Here is a 15067-nt window from a genome sequence, read left to right on the forward strand (position 1 = left end):
ATGGAATGACTGTATTCTTTTGAGCTTCTGGTAAATTGAACTGTGGAGACAGAGGACATTCTGTAAAATTGGATGAGTTGGTTTAAGAAACTTAATGCAAATCATCCTCTGATAGCTTTTACATTCTAAGGCAGAAAGTAATATAATTCTTAATTAAATGCTTAGGTTAGGTTTCTCATAGGTTACCTGTAAATATTGTTCAAACAAATGACTTAAGTCGAGTTCTGAACTGTATGTATTTAATGCAACTATGTTGCACTGGGACTCCTTGTATAGATAACTTTAACAGTATGCTGATGCCCATTTAATAAAACAGAGTGTGATTTTACTATTTCAAATACACGTGAAGGTGTGTGCTTGTATTTTTATATTCAGGACATAATGATAGTTGTTGCTCTGGCTGCTGGGTGCAAGTTCATGATCATGCATGAAACCTTCAATTTGAACATCATTCTAAAGGTAAAGAAGGACCTTTTTCATCATGTTTTGATTCATAAGGGTTTCTAGGTAGACACAGAAGTAAAAATAACTATTTCCTTATCAAATTTATAAGGAAAGAAATTTGCTGTTCATTTTTGAATTTCTATCACTATTTAAAAAATATATTTGCTGTGCAAAAATGTTACAGGAGGCAAATATATGAATAATTAGAATGTAGTGTGCCAGATAGCATATTAAAAGAATGAAAAAGGTATTGTGAACAGAGAGAAATACTTTACGTTGGGAGATTAGATAAAATTTTACAAAATAAGTTGTATTTGAGCTAGGATGAGGCATTTTTTCACATGAAGATGTGAATGAGGGAAGCATTCCAGGTAGACACAATATCACAGGGGTTACAAGTATGTAAGAGTTGTCAGACATTAAAACTTTCAGTGGGGGCAACCAGCATTGTATGGAGGGAGAGGAAGCTTTCATTGGAAGTGAAACTAAGACAGTGAAGAAACGAGGCAAGAAAGTGAAGGAACCTGTACTCTATGCCAATGTATTCGGACTTTTCTTACAGGTATGTTTAAGGCAGCAAAATGTGAATGTCGGGTTTTAGAGAGAATACTCCAAGTAGGTCTTGAGGTTAGATGAGAACAGGAGGAATTTACACACTGGGAGACCAATTAGGCACTTCTATGGTATGACCACCTTATAATTTGAGTCCAAGTTCATGTTAGATTAAAAATAAATAGACAAACAGATGAATGAATGGAATTTTAAAACATCACACTTGAAAGTAAGGTAAAAATATCTGTGGACCAGAAACATCACAAACACATAATGCTGCATAGTCCTGAAATCTGAACCTGAGCTGCAAGTCCTATTAAACTGGGAGTTAAATGCCTCCAGGGTTACAGGAAGGAAAACATTGAACATGCTGCTGGAAATCTCAGTCGAGTTCACTGAATGAAACCAAGGTCCCTGGCAGAGTGAGCTTCTGTGCAAAGAGGCTGAAAAAGGCTGTAACCACTGCCTGAGTCTTTGATTTTATATAAAGCTTGTCCACATGTGCTTAGAGGAACCAAAGAAATCTTTGAGGTCTAAGAAAGCGGCTAAATATCCCATTGTTTTAGTGACAGTATCTGTCGAATCTCCGTTATTTCTCTGAGATGGAAGAACCATGACTCGTGGTTTATCAGAGTCTAGGTGGTGGGAACCACAAAGCTGCCAGGTAGGGATGGCTGCACACATGGTGATGGGGGTAAAAGGAAGACTACTGAAGATGCATCTGAAAATGAAAATCCCAAAGAACACTCTAAGAAAGATTTTCAGCACACTTAATAGTCAAATTCACTGTCAATATGGTGGAAATAAAAGAAGAATCTCAAAATGATCTTAAGTGGTTTGGGAATGTACAAAGAGATAGAGGAAAGGAGACAGCCATTAAAAAAAGGCAAGAACTTATGAACCGAAAACAAAGAGAAAATAAGAACAGTTATTTAAAAAAAAAAAAAGCAGTCATTTTAACTTAAAAAATAACCAACAGGACCAACTTACGTCAAAAAAGGAGACATAGTTGAAAGGGGTACAATAACAAAAGAAAAACCCAGTATATGGTATCGGTAGCAGATCAAAGATGCCAGATGAAAGATTCCAGTTCACTGCTACCAGATCTGCTTTATACAAAATATGACACTGGATGACAATGTAAATCCATAGGAAGAAATGAAAAGTAGCAGAAATGATAAATAGGTGGGTAAATATGTGGAGTAGTCTAAGATGAGTCCCAGGATTCTGTCATGAGGACAAATGAAAACGGAACACTGCGGGAGGAACAAGTTTAGGCAGATCAGAGAGATGTCAAATTCCATGTGCTGAATTTAATCCCTGAGGTTCCCTTAGGACCCAGAGATTTTCAGTGAGTGATTGGAAATAGAGGCAACCAAAGAAGCCACAAAATACTGAATAGTGCCAGGAAATCTAGAAGCGAAAAAGAGAAACGTAATCTTGCAAAAATCATGGACAATCCACACAGTGTTATTGTGTGAAGATGCAGAAATTATAGCCTGACTGGAAATGGTTTGGAATCTTTATCTGAAGTTTCAAACAGAAATCTGTAAAGCCATGACTGGTTTAGATAGAAAAAAAAAAAGTGGAGGTCTTTTCCACTAAAATCCACATGGTAACCTAACATCAAGACCAGGGCCATTCTGCAAGTGGGCCATTTTTGTAGATTAAAAAAGGAAAGTACTTTGCCCTGGAGGCATTGGTCATGAAGATGTTTTATAGACTAAAAAATGTAAAAAGGTTCAGCAAAAGTTTAGATCAATTCTCTGATGTAAGATGTAAAATAGTCAAATAAGGTGACTCAAACTCGGTTCCTAACCTTATGAGGGCAACTTGCACTTTCTTTACAGATCAAATCTTTTTGCTGCTGTCAGAATATTCAGATGGACAATTGAACAGACCTAATATTGCATGCCTTATACTTAATGACTTTCTGAAGCTGGAAATTGGCTGCAAATGCTGAATACAGATGGAATATGGCATTCGTTCTAAACTCACAAGTCAAGCATAAATTATTAAACTAGATATACAGAGGAAATGTGATCCGATTTTTCGGTTGTTAATTATCCGAGTTTGTGAGATTTTTATGGCATTCTGTAGTTACCCATTTAATATCTTAAATATTTTGAGTAGACTTTTTGCACAGAAATATACACCGTATTATTATCATCGCACTGATTTGAGAACAAAACTAACCAAAGACAAATTAAAATACTTAGAATTATAGAGTTGGAAGAGACCTTGGAGATTATGTTTCAGTTTGCTATCAGACCCTGGAAAGTTCCTGCCTTGGTTTCTCACATGAGCATTCGACTCGGCTGGAAATCCTTCAGTGACAGACAGGGAAGAGGATCCTATCAGCTGATAACTGTGCTACGTGCCTCACAAACATTATCTCACAGAGTTTTCACAATACACCTCTCACAGGTTGGCCATTTTACAGAGAAGGAAGCTGACACTCAGACATTTTAAGTAACTTGCCTAAAGTCACAACGTTAGTAAATGATGGGACCAGATACAACACCTGTTTTTTACTTGACTTTGGATCCCACACTCTGTTCGTTAATAATGACATTCTAATTCATCACTTCATAATGTAGCCCCTCCCACAGTTCTAATTATTACCAAAAAATCTTTTAGTTGTGTCTGAAAAGCAACTTCTTTCATTTCCACGTCATTCTTCCACATGGAAATGCACAGTTTGTGAAGACCTTCAGCACGTTCTCCATAAGTCTTCTCCGTGCCCGTTACCTCTGTGGTCCCTCACTGAACAGTGCAAAGGCCTCTGACATGGTGATGGTCTCGTCTGTCCATGACCAATTTCACATAATACAGTAGTGACTTTCCTAGCTTCGGTCCTTACAAAAGCAGCTTTATTCTTGGGACCCGTCTGCTGTGTGGGACTTAACATTCCTCTTCAGGAACAAACTTCTAAAGACTGACAGTATAGACAGGGTCAGAGAAGCTTCGCTTCTATTTTACACGGATATATTTCAAAAGGGTGGCGGTTATGGAAATGTCACATTACTTTGTGACACAGTGCTAAGTCTTTGGGCTCGGAGCCAAAATACTGTGCACATATCTTATATCAGAGAGAATGGGTCAGGCAGCGATTTTAGAAGTGGCTTTTCGAGTTTCACAAGTCCATCGAACTGTCACATTTTTAATCAAAAAGACCAACATTCAAAGCAGAGAGCAGAACCCCTTTAACTTCCTGTCACTGCACCACTAGCATCTAATGGGATATTATGGCATATCCTGACAGAATTTAAACCATAAAAAATACTAAATGGACTTTTCTTGGCTAATTTGTCAGTGGAAGGGGCCTGTAGGAAACAGAATAAAGACATGTAACGGTGGGTACTTAAACCTGAACTCTGAGAAATAGTAGTGATCTATATATTAAGAAAATTGAATGAAATTAGAACATGTGAAACAATATATTGAATTAATATGATGGAATCTCTTTTACTTTTAGTGTTCTTTCAAGGATTCATAAGTAAGTTAAGGTGATTTTTCCCAAAGGGTGAAGCACAGAACAATTTAACTCAATGTCACACATAGAAATACAGATTTGGCCCAAAGGCATAATAGTCTCCTCCACAGTCAAGTGTTACTAATCTTGAATGTCCAACATTTCAGTGGGTTTTCTATGGGCCCTTTGTTAACCGGTCCAAAATCTGCAGTACTGGTCTTTCAGAAATATATCCAAATGTACTCTTTGAAATAATATTCTTTTTTTTCTCTCTGACTCTATGTGTGTGTGTGTGTGTGTGCGTGTGTGTGTGTGTGTACATACACACAATACCTATACATACATATGTATACACTCACACACAAAACACTTGGCTGTTTAAAAACCTGCTTAATGCCCAATCTCCCAATTATCATTACAAAACCCTTGCAAAATATTTATGATGGCTTTGATCTAAACTACGTTAGAAAAGTACTCGGCAGCCATTGGCCTTCGCATTACCTATGGTGTTCCTGAAGAGGCTAGACACTTGTTGATTACTTTGCATGGATTTGACAATGTCCAGAAAAAATATTTCTATAAACGTGCAAACTAATTCTGAGATTAATATAAAAATTTGAAGGATCTAGAATAGCCTAAACAGCATTGAAAAAGAGGATCCAATTGGAGTACAATTCTGCCTGATTTCAAGAATTAAGCTAATTCGTCAAGATGTATCTGATTGATATAAGGATGGCTAAAGAGTTAAAATGAGAAGAATAGGAGGTTTAGAAATAAACCCACACATATATGTTTAACTGATTTTCAACCAAGGTGCCAACGACAAATGCTAGCCTTTTTGACAAATGGTGCTCGAACAACTTCAGATCCACATGAAAAAACTGTACCTTGACCCTTACCTCATAATATACACAGAACTCAACTTGAAATGGATGATATAACTAAGCATGAAATCAAAAACTGTAAATTCTCCCTTGGACTAGGTAATAATTTACTTAATATGAAACAAAGGCAAAATATTTATATCTAGCAATGTACTGATATACAAAATATATAACAATTCGATAATATGCAGATAGGGAACCAAGGTAAAAATAAATAATTGTTTAAGCAGATGTTTCATAAAAGATATTAGGATGGCCGCTAAACCTATGGCAAGATGTTCATTTGTCATTAGGGAAATGAGTTACACACCCACTAGAATGGCTAAAATTAAAAACACTAAAAATGCTAGATATTAGTGAAGATGTAGAGTGACGGGAATTTTCATATGTTGTCGGAGCATAAAGTGGTACACGTTTAAAAAATCTGGCATTTTCTTAGAAGACTACACATACTTCCCAGTGAACCAGAAATTTCACTCCTAAGTATTCATCCAAGCGTCAAGCAACTTATGTCCATACCAAGCCTCGTAAGTGAATGTTCACATCAGCTTTATGCATAATTGTTAATAATTAGAAAGAACTCAAGAACCATCAATGAGTGAATGAAACATTACTTGGTATGTATGCAAACAATGGAATAAAGTGATGGAAAGCAGCTCCTAATACAATATGAATGTCAAAAATGTTATGCTATGTGCAGAAAGGCAGTCACAGAATATGACATATGGTAGGACTCTGTAAAATTCTAAAAGGTAAAATTAATCATTAGTGACAGAAAGCAGATCACTAGTTGCCTGGACCATGGGTCAGGAGATGGAAATGACCACAGTGGCTCAGGAGGGAACTTTTTTAGACAGATTTAGGAATGTCTCACATTTTGATTGTGGTGGGGATTATGTAGATGTATTTGACAAATCTCATCGCGGTGTGTACTTAAAATGGTGTTCTGTGTTTCATATAGATTACACCTCAAGGAAGTTGATTAAAAAAAACATATTAGTAAAATCCTGTCTATTTAACTCCTAAAATTTAAAACTGCTTTGTTTACAGGCAGTTTAAGATAAAAATGAAAGTACCTTCCGTGGCCAATCATTGACGCATCGACACTGATATAAAGCTATGTAAATGCGTTATTAAAGTTTTCCCTGTGCATTCTATTTTCCAATTTGATGTTCTCTCAATTTATCTGAGATCTATCTCTCTATCCATCTATCTATCCATCTATCTATCATCTACTTATATATCTATAGATATTTACCTGATATATATAAATATATATATATATATATATATATATATATATATATTTACCTGATACACAAACACACACACACACACACACACACATTTATGTGTGTATATATATAATGCCCATGCTTGCACTCAGGTTTTCAAGAAAATATAAATGAATTACTTGGAGAAATTAATCTAGAACATAAGATCTACACCAATCCTAGCGTGGAGGTTAATGAGAGGTGCCGTCAGATAATAGTATGTACACAGTAATCCTACTTCTAGTTCTTGAAAGCAGAAATATCACTGTTCCCAGTCCAAAAAGTGAGGAATAAGACTGACTTACTGCCCCCAACCCATGTGAAGCAGAGGTGAGCCTCTGGGGATCCATTTGAGATGTGAATGCAGAGTTGCCAGGGGTTTGATTAGAGTGGTTAAGCTCTCCTGTTTTTACTTGCTTTGCAACAGCCCTGGCAGGAATTTTAATTTTCCTCCTTTATTCACAGGCAGACCAATACTCAGAGAGGCAAAGTTTGCAAAGTCTCATACATGCGGAGTGCAGGTCCAGGAGTAAAGGCCAGGGCTTCCGACCCAAGTCATGTATTTTTTCCTCCATAGTCCCCACCTCTTTCCTCTGGCCAGATTACTTATCTTTGACAAGAAAAAAATGCAATGATAGGAACTCAATTGAAAATGCTGACATATATATTTATATCTATGTCTGTGCCCATGTCTATATTATCTATATCTATTCTTTCCCCAAATTAAGGCTAGGGTAAGTATAGGAACAAAAATATATACAAAAATCTAAACAGAGTACATGAAATGCTGAAAGATAATATAGCCATTCAAATATAGTTCATTAAAACTGCAAATATCAGAGACTAAGTCTTGCAAAATCACAGGAAGTAAGGAATGCGTGTTTGACTAGCATTCGGTGTTAAATTGAATTTGGGGCCAAATTAAGCAGATTGTCGTGAAGTAGGGGGGTCCTACTTGTTCTACTCTACACAGGAGTTATAATTGAGGCAGTACAGTGTAGTATAGTGCTTAAAAGTCTCTATTTTGCAATCAGATAGACTGAATTCAAATCAGATTTCAGCTGTAATTCTTTTTCAGCAACTTACCAGCTGTGGGACCCTAGGCAGATTGCTTAATCTCTGAGCCTCATTCGTATAATAGGAAATACAATTGTACATCATAGGGTTGTTTGGAGAATTAGATTAAATCATGATATATAGTTAATTCTTTGTACAAATTTCAGCTATTGTTATTATTAACTATTAACAATAATCATCCTCTTGATATCCCACCCCCAGTATATAGCTTTATGTATGTATTGGGTGTTAAGTAATATTTGCTGAATTTAAATAAACCTTTCCTTTTTGGCAATATCGCATGATTATTTATCATTAAAAAGAAGGACAAGTCGAGGATCTGCTATTCACAAAGTGTCATTTCTTCCAAATTCTCACTGTTGGGTGCTTCTGGGTAAGGCACCTCTCATCTATTAACATCTATGCACGTTCCCACTCACCACACAGCACTTTCTTTAGTCAAAGGAGACCCAGACACACGTTCTGAAACAGACATAGTGCATGCACAGTGACAATCAGCTCTTCTCCATTTCTAGCATCTCACCATGCCTCAAAAGACCAACAACTGTGTGAATGTCATACTTAACCTTTTCAACATAATAGCATCTTAAATATTTAAAAACGTGTGCAATATTCAAGACATACAAAAAAGAATAAACAGCATGGAGGAACTGACCCAGTTACTGCCACAAAGTCAAGAGCATGAAAAGATACACGGCAGGGAGGAACACCCTAGATTAAAAGAGACTAGAGATCTAACAATGAAATATTGCGTGTGGACCTTATATGGATCCTGATTTAAACAAATGAACTGTAAAGGGATTCTGGAGACAATCGGGAAGGTTTTTTATAGTCTTTTGGAATACCTGATACTAAGGAATTATTAATTTGGTTAATAGTAGTGATAGCATTATGTTTTTTAAAAGCTCAGGTGACAGAAGTTGATCACAAAGGGGCAATGTGAAGGAATTTGGGGGTGGGGGATGATGGGTTGGTTCTGAATCCTGATTGCAGTATATATAACTGCATTTTTCAACAGTCATAAAACTGTATGCTGCTTATATTTATATACAGTGAACTTTACTGTATATAAATTTTTACTAAATGAAAATGAAGAAATGAGGAAAAAGTTATTTTTAGATCTGTACATTGAAGCATGAAGAAATAAAATGACACGCTGTTTGGGATTTGCTTTAAAATACACCTTAGAGTCAATGGCCATGCTACCCTGAGCAAGCCTGATCCTGTCTGATCTCGGAAGCTAAGCAGGGTCGGGCCTGGTTAGTCCTTGGATGGGAGACCACCTAGGAAGACCAGGTACTGTAGGTGTAAAAAATAAGGGATTGTAAGATGACAAGGTCCTTGCAATCTGTGAGGTCAACCAAGGGTTGCCTTGCCTAAAAACAAACAAACAAAACCTTTAGAAATGAAAAGAACAAAGATGAAGCAAATATGACGACATTTTGATGATTGTTGAATACATGAGATGGGTATACAAGAATTCATTTTACTAGCACCTCTAATTTTGTGTACATTTGAAAATAACTTATTAAAGCACATGTGATGATATAAAGCTATGAATACAACAAATACCCATGTATCCAAACTCGGTTTAGGAAACAATAGCCAATTCAGTTAAATTCCCTGCACCAGTTACCTCCACACCCTATAGAAATGAGCGCTATACTGATTTGGATGTTTAATGTTGTCTTGTTTCTCTTTACATTTTTACTACGTGTTTATTTATTCCTGAGCAGTATATTGCATTGTTTTGTACTTTTTAAAAATTTCATAAAAACTATCCAATTGTATGTGATCTGCAACTTGGCTTTTTTGGTCAGTCTGATGTGTGTGACTTATCCACATAGCTCCAAAATGGAGCCTTCCAAAAATATCTTCCATATTCTTTTCCTGAGTTGACCAAAGTTTATATCAGCACTTCAGTAGTGGCACACACAGGATGTATGGACATACATACTGGAGTTCCTGCTATCTTACCTTTATTGGCAAGAAGTTGTGGAATTTCATTGAGCTGTAATGATCTCTGAATGAAGAGTTCTATGTAAATTGATTCTGTCATGAATTAAAAGTTAACATAATTTTGTTTCCCCTGAAATCTATTTTTTTTAAATTCTAGAATACATTAGCTAAGTTTTAGCTGTTGGCAAATACATTTTTTACTATCTCAGCAAATAAGTAAAATAAGGCATAATGACTGTATATTTTGCTGTTGTTATTTTAAGAGTTCACATCTATTGGCCGAATCTAAAGATCTCGTAGTATCTGTATCACCTCACTCTGAACATAATAATGACAAATGTGAATGCCCACAGTGTGGAGAATTTGATATAGCCATAGTTACTTATTTTAGATATTCTTTGAGTAAGACTATTATGCATGTCATGAGCCGTCTTGTTCAAGATTTATCTGCCCACTGCCTTAAGGGAAACAATGGGCATGTATAGACCTGCTGGTAAGGCTGGGGGTTGTTATAAAATAATGTTTTAGGGCTATTCTCCATGGTCTTGGTCACACAGTAGGCGCTCAATTAATACTTATAATCTTTCCCTTGTTGAATGCAATAAAGACAGTGCGTTGAACACATCAATTGGACATCACTGCAAGCATTTTCTCGAGGAGAACAGATAAGAAAGTAAAAGGTATCTGAATGTATTTTCCTGTCTGTCTAGTAGCTTGATGCATAACTGACTTCAGGCTAGCATAGAATACAAAAGGACAAGCCCCTCCTCTTTGCTTGTGTCTGGAGGCTCAGCGACAAACCTGCTCTGGAAAGTTGTTTCTCTGATACACAGCAAATGAGACAGGAGCTTCTTCACCCCTTGCCTTAAAAAAAAATCCTCTTAACTCACTCAGTGGTGCGAAGAGATCTATCCTCGCATTCTTCTTCCCAGAGCCTGGACCTAATTGCAATTAGATATATTATTTTCTCTTTTGTAAGCCACAAACCCGACACTATCCTTTGCCCTTGTTGCAGTTTGTAATGGTCGAAACTTCTTTACGTCAGTGACAGTAATTTAACTGTTGATGTCCTCGGCCTTTTATTATTCATTTCTACTGTGGTCAGGACAGACAAGAGCGTTAAGAATTACTTTGGGCCCATAATTTCTAATCAGAGATTTGTTTCTATTGTAGCTGGCCTGCCATCTTGAAAAGACAATATTCAAAGCCCACAACTCTCTCTGTTTAGAAGTTCTCCCATTAGACATAACATAGAGGTACTTTTTAAAGTGTACTGTGATTTCATGCAGCCAATTTTCTCCACATTCTATGTGGTTAAAAAACGTTCTTCAAAATACATTACTATAACCTAATCCGTTATTGTATAAGAAGTCTTATGTTTATCCCACATCCTACCTTGGTGCATTTAAATGGCTCATTTTTGTATGTGCCCATATGCATGCAAGGAGGAATGGAAAACAGGAACAAATACCTCTGTGCCCGACTAGCCATAAACACGTACTATGCTAGTGCTGCTGGTGTTGGTAGGGAGGGTGGACGCACTGAAACGGAGCTGAGAAAGAATATGCATGTCCAGGGCTTGGCATGTGTAGTGGAGCCTAGGGGATTCTCAGAATGTGAACACAGCAGCAGAGGGGCCATCAATGTAGTTTGGAAGTCTCGGAAGTGGCTGCACACCTACACTTGAATAAGGAATAAAATATTAAAGATGGTGAAAAAGTTAAATGGATTTCTCAAAGATCATCACCATTTTAATTCTCGGTGCCTATGTACAAGCTACCCAACGTTTAATGTGTGTTACATCATACTTCCTGTTTAAGATTTTAATGTAACTGATTCAAGTGTTTTTCATCATAATTCCCTAAAAATACTTGGAAATGGGAATGTTATCAGATAAATATTATGAAGTTAATTAATTAGCACATATAGTAGGGCTACGGACAGCTATATAAATTTTATGATGGGGCCATTGAGAATCTGTGTTTGAGAGCAGGTGTCTGCCTACTGGATCTCATTTCAAGTCACGGCAAACTAGGGACATTTCTCCTAAGGCCAAAGTTAACCTTCACCGAGATGTTAGTGAATAGCTCCTTTCAAGATAGCCTACACCTTTATAATTCAAGGACAGGTTTAAATGCAGGTTTTGACTAGAGGTAGCATGTAACACACTCAACTTGCAATCAGAAGCCCTGGCCTTCGGCCTCGGCTCTGCTGCTTCTAACCTCTGGGACCTCTGAGCAGAACTCGAGCCTTTTTAAAAAAAAATCATTTAGTCTAACCCACTTGCTTTATAGTGGTTAAAAATAAAAAATAATGGTGGCAATCTAACAACATATAATTAAGAGAAGGAAACAGAGGTTTAAATCAATAACTACCCAAATGATGTTGCGATCACTTTAATTAAGGCTATTCTAATTGCCAATTCTCTACTACTGCTTACAGCCAAGCTCCTGGAAAAAAGTGTCTATAAATCATGTCTCCACTTCATTACCTCCCATTTCTCCTTAACTCATGCTAGTTTCTCTCCCGTCCCTACCACTCCACCAATACTGATTTCTTTAAGCTTTACCAGTGACTTTCGTATTGATACACAATCCAGTAGATACTTTTCAGATGTCTTGTGAGTTAACCTCTCAATAGCACTGACTGAAGTTCTTAACTCCTCGTCGAAGCTCTTCTCTTAGTTTTGAGTACTCTGGTCGTCTGCCTAGCTTTCTGGCTTCTCCTGTAAGGCTCTTCAGTGGGTTTACCTGATTTTTAAAATTTAATATTAATGTTAGATTGATAATCTCACTGGTTATTCGTGTTAGGTTTTCTCAGGTCTTAGCCTTGATCCTTTATTAACCCAATTATTCACCTATGTGGTAAAGACAGGCTAATTCATATCTTCAGCCCAGACCTCTTCTCTAACCCCCACAGAGGTGACAAATTGCTGGAACTCTCCATTTTACTACCTCATAGGCACATCAGAGTGCCTGGCTTTACATTTCATTTCTAGTACTTAGCCGTTTTAGTATGTATTTGTGTTATTGTTGGGTCAGTATAAGTCTGGCCTATTAAACTGACATCACTTGAAAGAAACACTGTTTTGTTCAGCGCCTTGCATGTAGCAAATGTTAAGTAAATCTCTAAATCTCAACTCAATGCCCTTAAGTTACATAGTCCTTTTTTGGCCCTTGGATACTTTTTCTCACCTTCAGACATTTTTATTTGCTGTTGCCTCTGTCTGAAATGCTTTTTTATTCCTAGTTTCACATGGCCAACTTCTGGCAAATTGGATATGCCAAAGAGAAGCCATAAAGAGTTTTCTTTAAGGGAAAAGGTGAAAGTTCTAGACTTAAGAAAAAAAATCATATGCTGAGGTTGCCAAGATCTATGGTAAGAACGAATCTTCTTTCCAAGAATTTGTGAAGAAGGAAAAAGAAATGTGTGCTAGTTTTGCTGTCATACCTCAAACTGCAAAACTTATGGCCACAGTAGGTGACAAGTGTTTAGTTAAGATGTGCTTGGAAGACATGCACAGAAAATGTGTTCTTATTGATGGCAGCGTGTTGGCGCCAGAAGGCGTTGAGCCTATACAAAGACTTTAGCAAGGGATGCCCTGAAATGAGTGACACCGAGCCACTTACTGCAGGCAGGGGATGGTGACACGGATTCAGGAAGAGGTTTGGACTGAAAAATATAAAATTTACTAGAGAGAGTAAGAGAGACCACACTCACATAACTGTTGTTACAGTACATTGTTACAAATGTTCTATTTTATTGTTGCTGTTAATCTCTTATTGTGCCTAAATTATAAATTAAACTATCACAGGAATGTATGTATAGGGAACATAGTATGTGTATGTATGTGTATATATATGTGTATTTATGTATGTGTATATATATGTGTATATATACATACACATACATGTATACTTTATATATATAAACTATATATATATATATATAGTTTAGTACTATCCACTGTTTCAGGCATCCACTGGAGGTCTTAGAACATATCCCCCATTGAAAAGGGGGCTAATGTAAATGAATTTTTAAAAATAAATATGTTCTTTAACTGAGTTCTGAAAGCATTATGTTAAAGAGAGATTACGTGTTATTGGGGACATGGGAAGATGTTTTGGAGGAGGAACAATTTAAATTGTGACTGCCTGATAAACAGGATTGGAACTGTCAGAGTGTGGGTGTGGGCATGTAGGACTCAGGACTGGGGGAAGAGATGGAGCTGAGTCCCAAAGTGGAAGAATTGTGGCAAATAGGTCAATATATGACCAAAAGAAAAATAAAGATACATTAGCAGGAGATTGAATAAGGTTTAACATTAGAGTATGTGTACTAGGGGACAATTTTTTTTTTAAAAAAGGAACAAAACTGTAGCTTGATCAGATCTGTATTTTAAGAAGCTAAATCAAAAAGCAGTGTAAAGAATGATGGCATAAAGAGCGACCGGAAGTTACGTGGCTATTGCAATATGCCGGGAAAAGAGTAGAGTCTGAATTTGAGAAGTGGCTTTGAAGAAGAAAAAAAAGGAGGTGCAGATCCAAGGAATCAAGGATTTGCTTGCTAACCGCATGTTTATGCAGAGTAGAGGTTGAAAAGTTTATAATCTGCTTTGATAATAACATTATTTATGGCACTAAGGAGCTGAGTAATTGAAAAAAGTTAGGGTGGTTGGGGAGATAAGTTATGGTTTGGAGACAAATTTTGATGATTGCTGGATATATAATAAAAACTAAAGCTCATAGCTGAATGTTTGGGTGTAGAATTTAGGGGAATGAGCAGGACTAGACGTGAATATTTGGGAATTGTCACCACATATATGATACTTAAGAGACAACAATGGATGAAATTGCCCAAAGACGAGGATACAAGAAAGGATACAGCTACTAACTGAATATTGTCAGAAGTTTATGTAAATAGAAACCAGAAAAGAAATGGCTCTTTCAGAGAATATACCAACAAAGTCAAATTTAGCTGAAATTTATGGCTTGAGTTTCAATGAAAGCCTCTTACTATTCTTAGAAAGATTGTTATAAAAGGTACATGAGATACAAACAGCTTTAAGTGATCAAATCGTTCCTATTTAACTGGGATTGCTGATGAATTTTTAATGTCAGATACAAAGGTTAATTCTCCCCCAAAATGTGAAGTTCCTCTGGTACTTCGATGGCTTGTCACCGCTGATGTTTTGTGTGCTAATCCCTATTTAATATCCCCTTTTGAATGACAACTAGAAATCTCACCAATACGCAGAATTTGAGAATACTACCTCATAGTGTGTAATAAAGAAAATGGTCAGAACAGTGATTTTGTAACTTCATGATGAGAAATTTTTGCTTATATGCATTTTGTTTTTGTCCTCAAATTCTAAAAGTGAATGTGCGTGTGAATGATTGTGT

At 36.6% G+C, this 15067-nt stretch overlaps 1 long non-coding RNA gene and 1 pseudogene across 1 annotated transcript in view; both read left to right on the forward strand.

Moving 5' to 3' along the window:
- Nucleotides 1-15067, forward strand: part of LOC120589179 (uncharacterized) — a 51676-nt gene that overhangs the window by 13497 nt on the left and 23112 nt on the right. The window lies entirely within an intron of this gene.
- Nucleotides 8896-9014, forward strand: LOC120589185 (uncharacterized; annotated as a pseudogene).

The sequence above is a fragment of the Pteropus medius genome, unplaced genomic scaffold, assembly GCF_902729225.1.
Source record: "Pteropus medius unplaced genomic scaffold, Ma_sr-lr_union100, whole genome shotgun sequence".
NCBI classification, from domain to species: Eukaryota; Metazoa; Chordata; class Mammalia; order Chiroptera; family Pteropodidae; genus Pteropus; species Pteropus medius.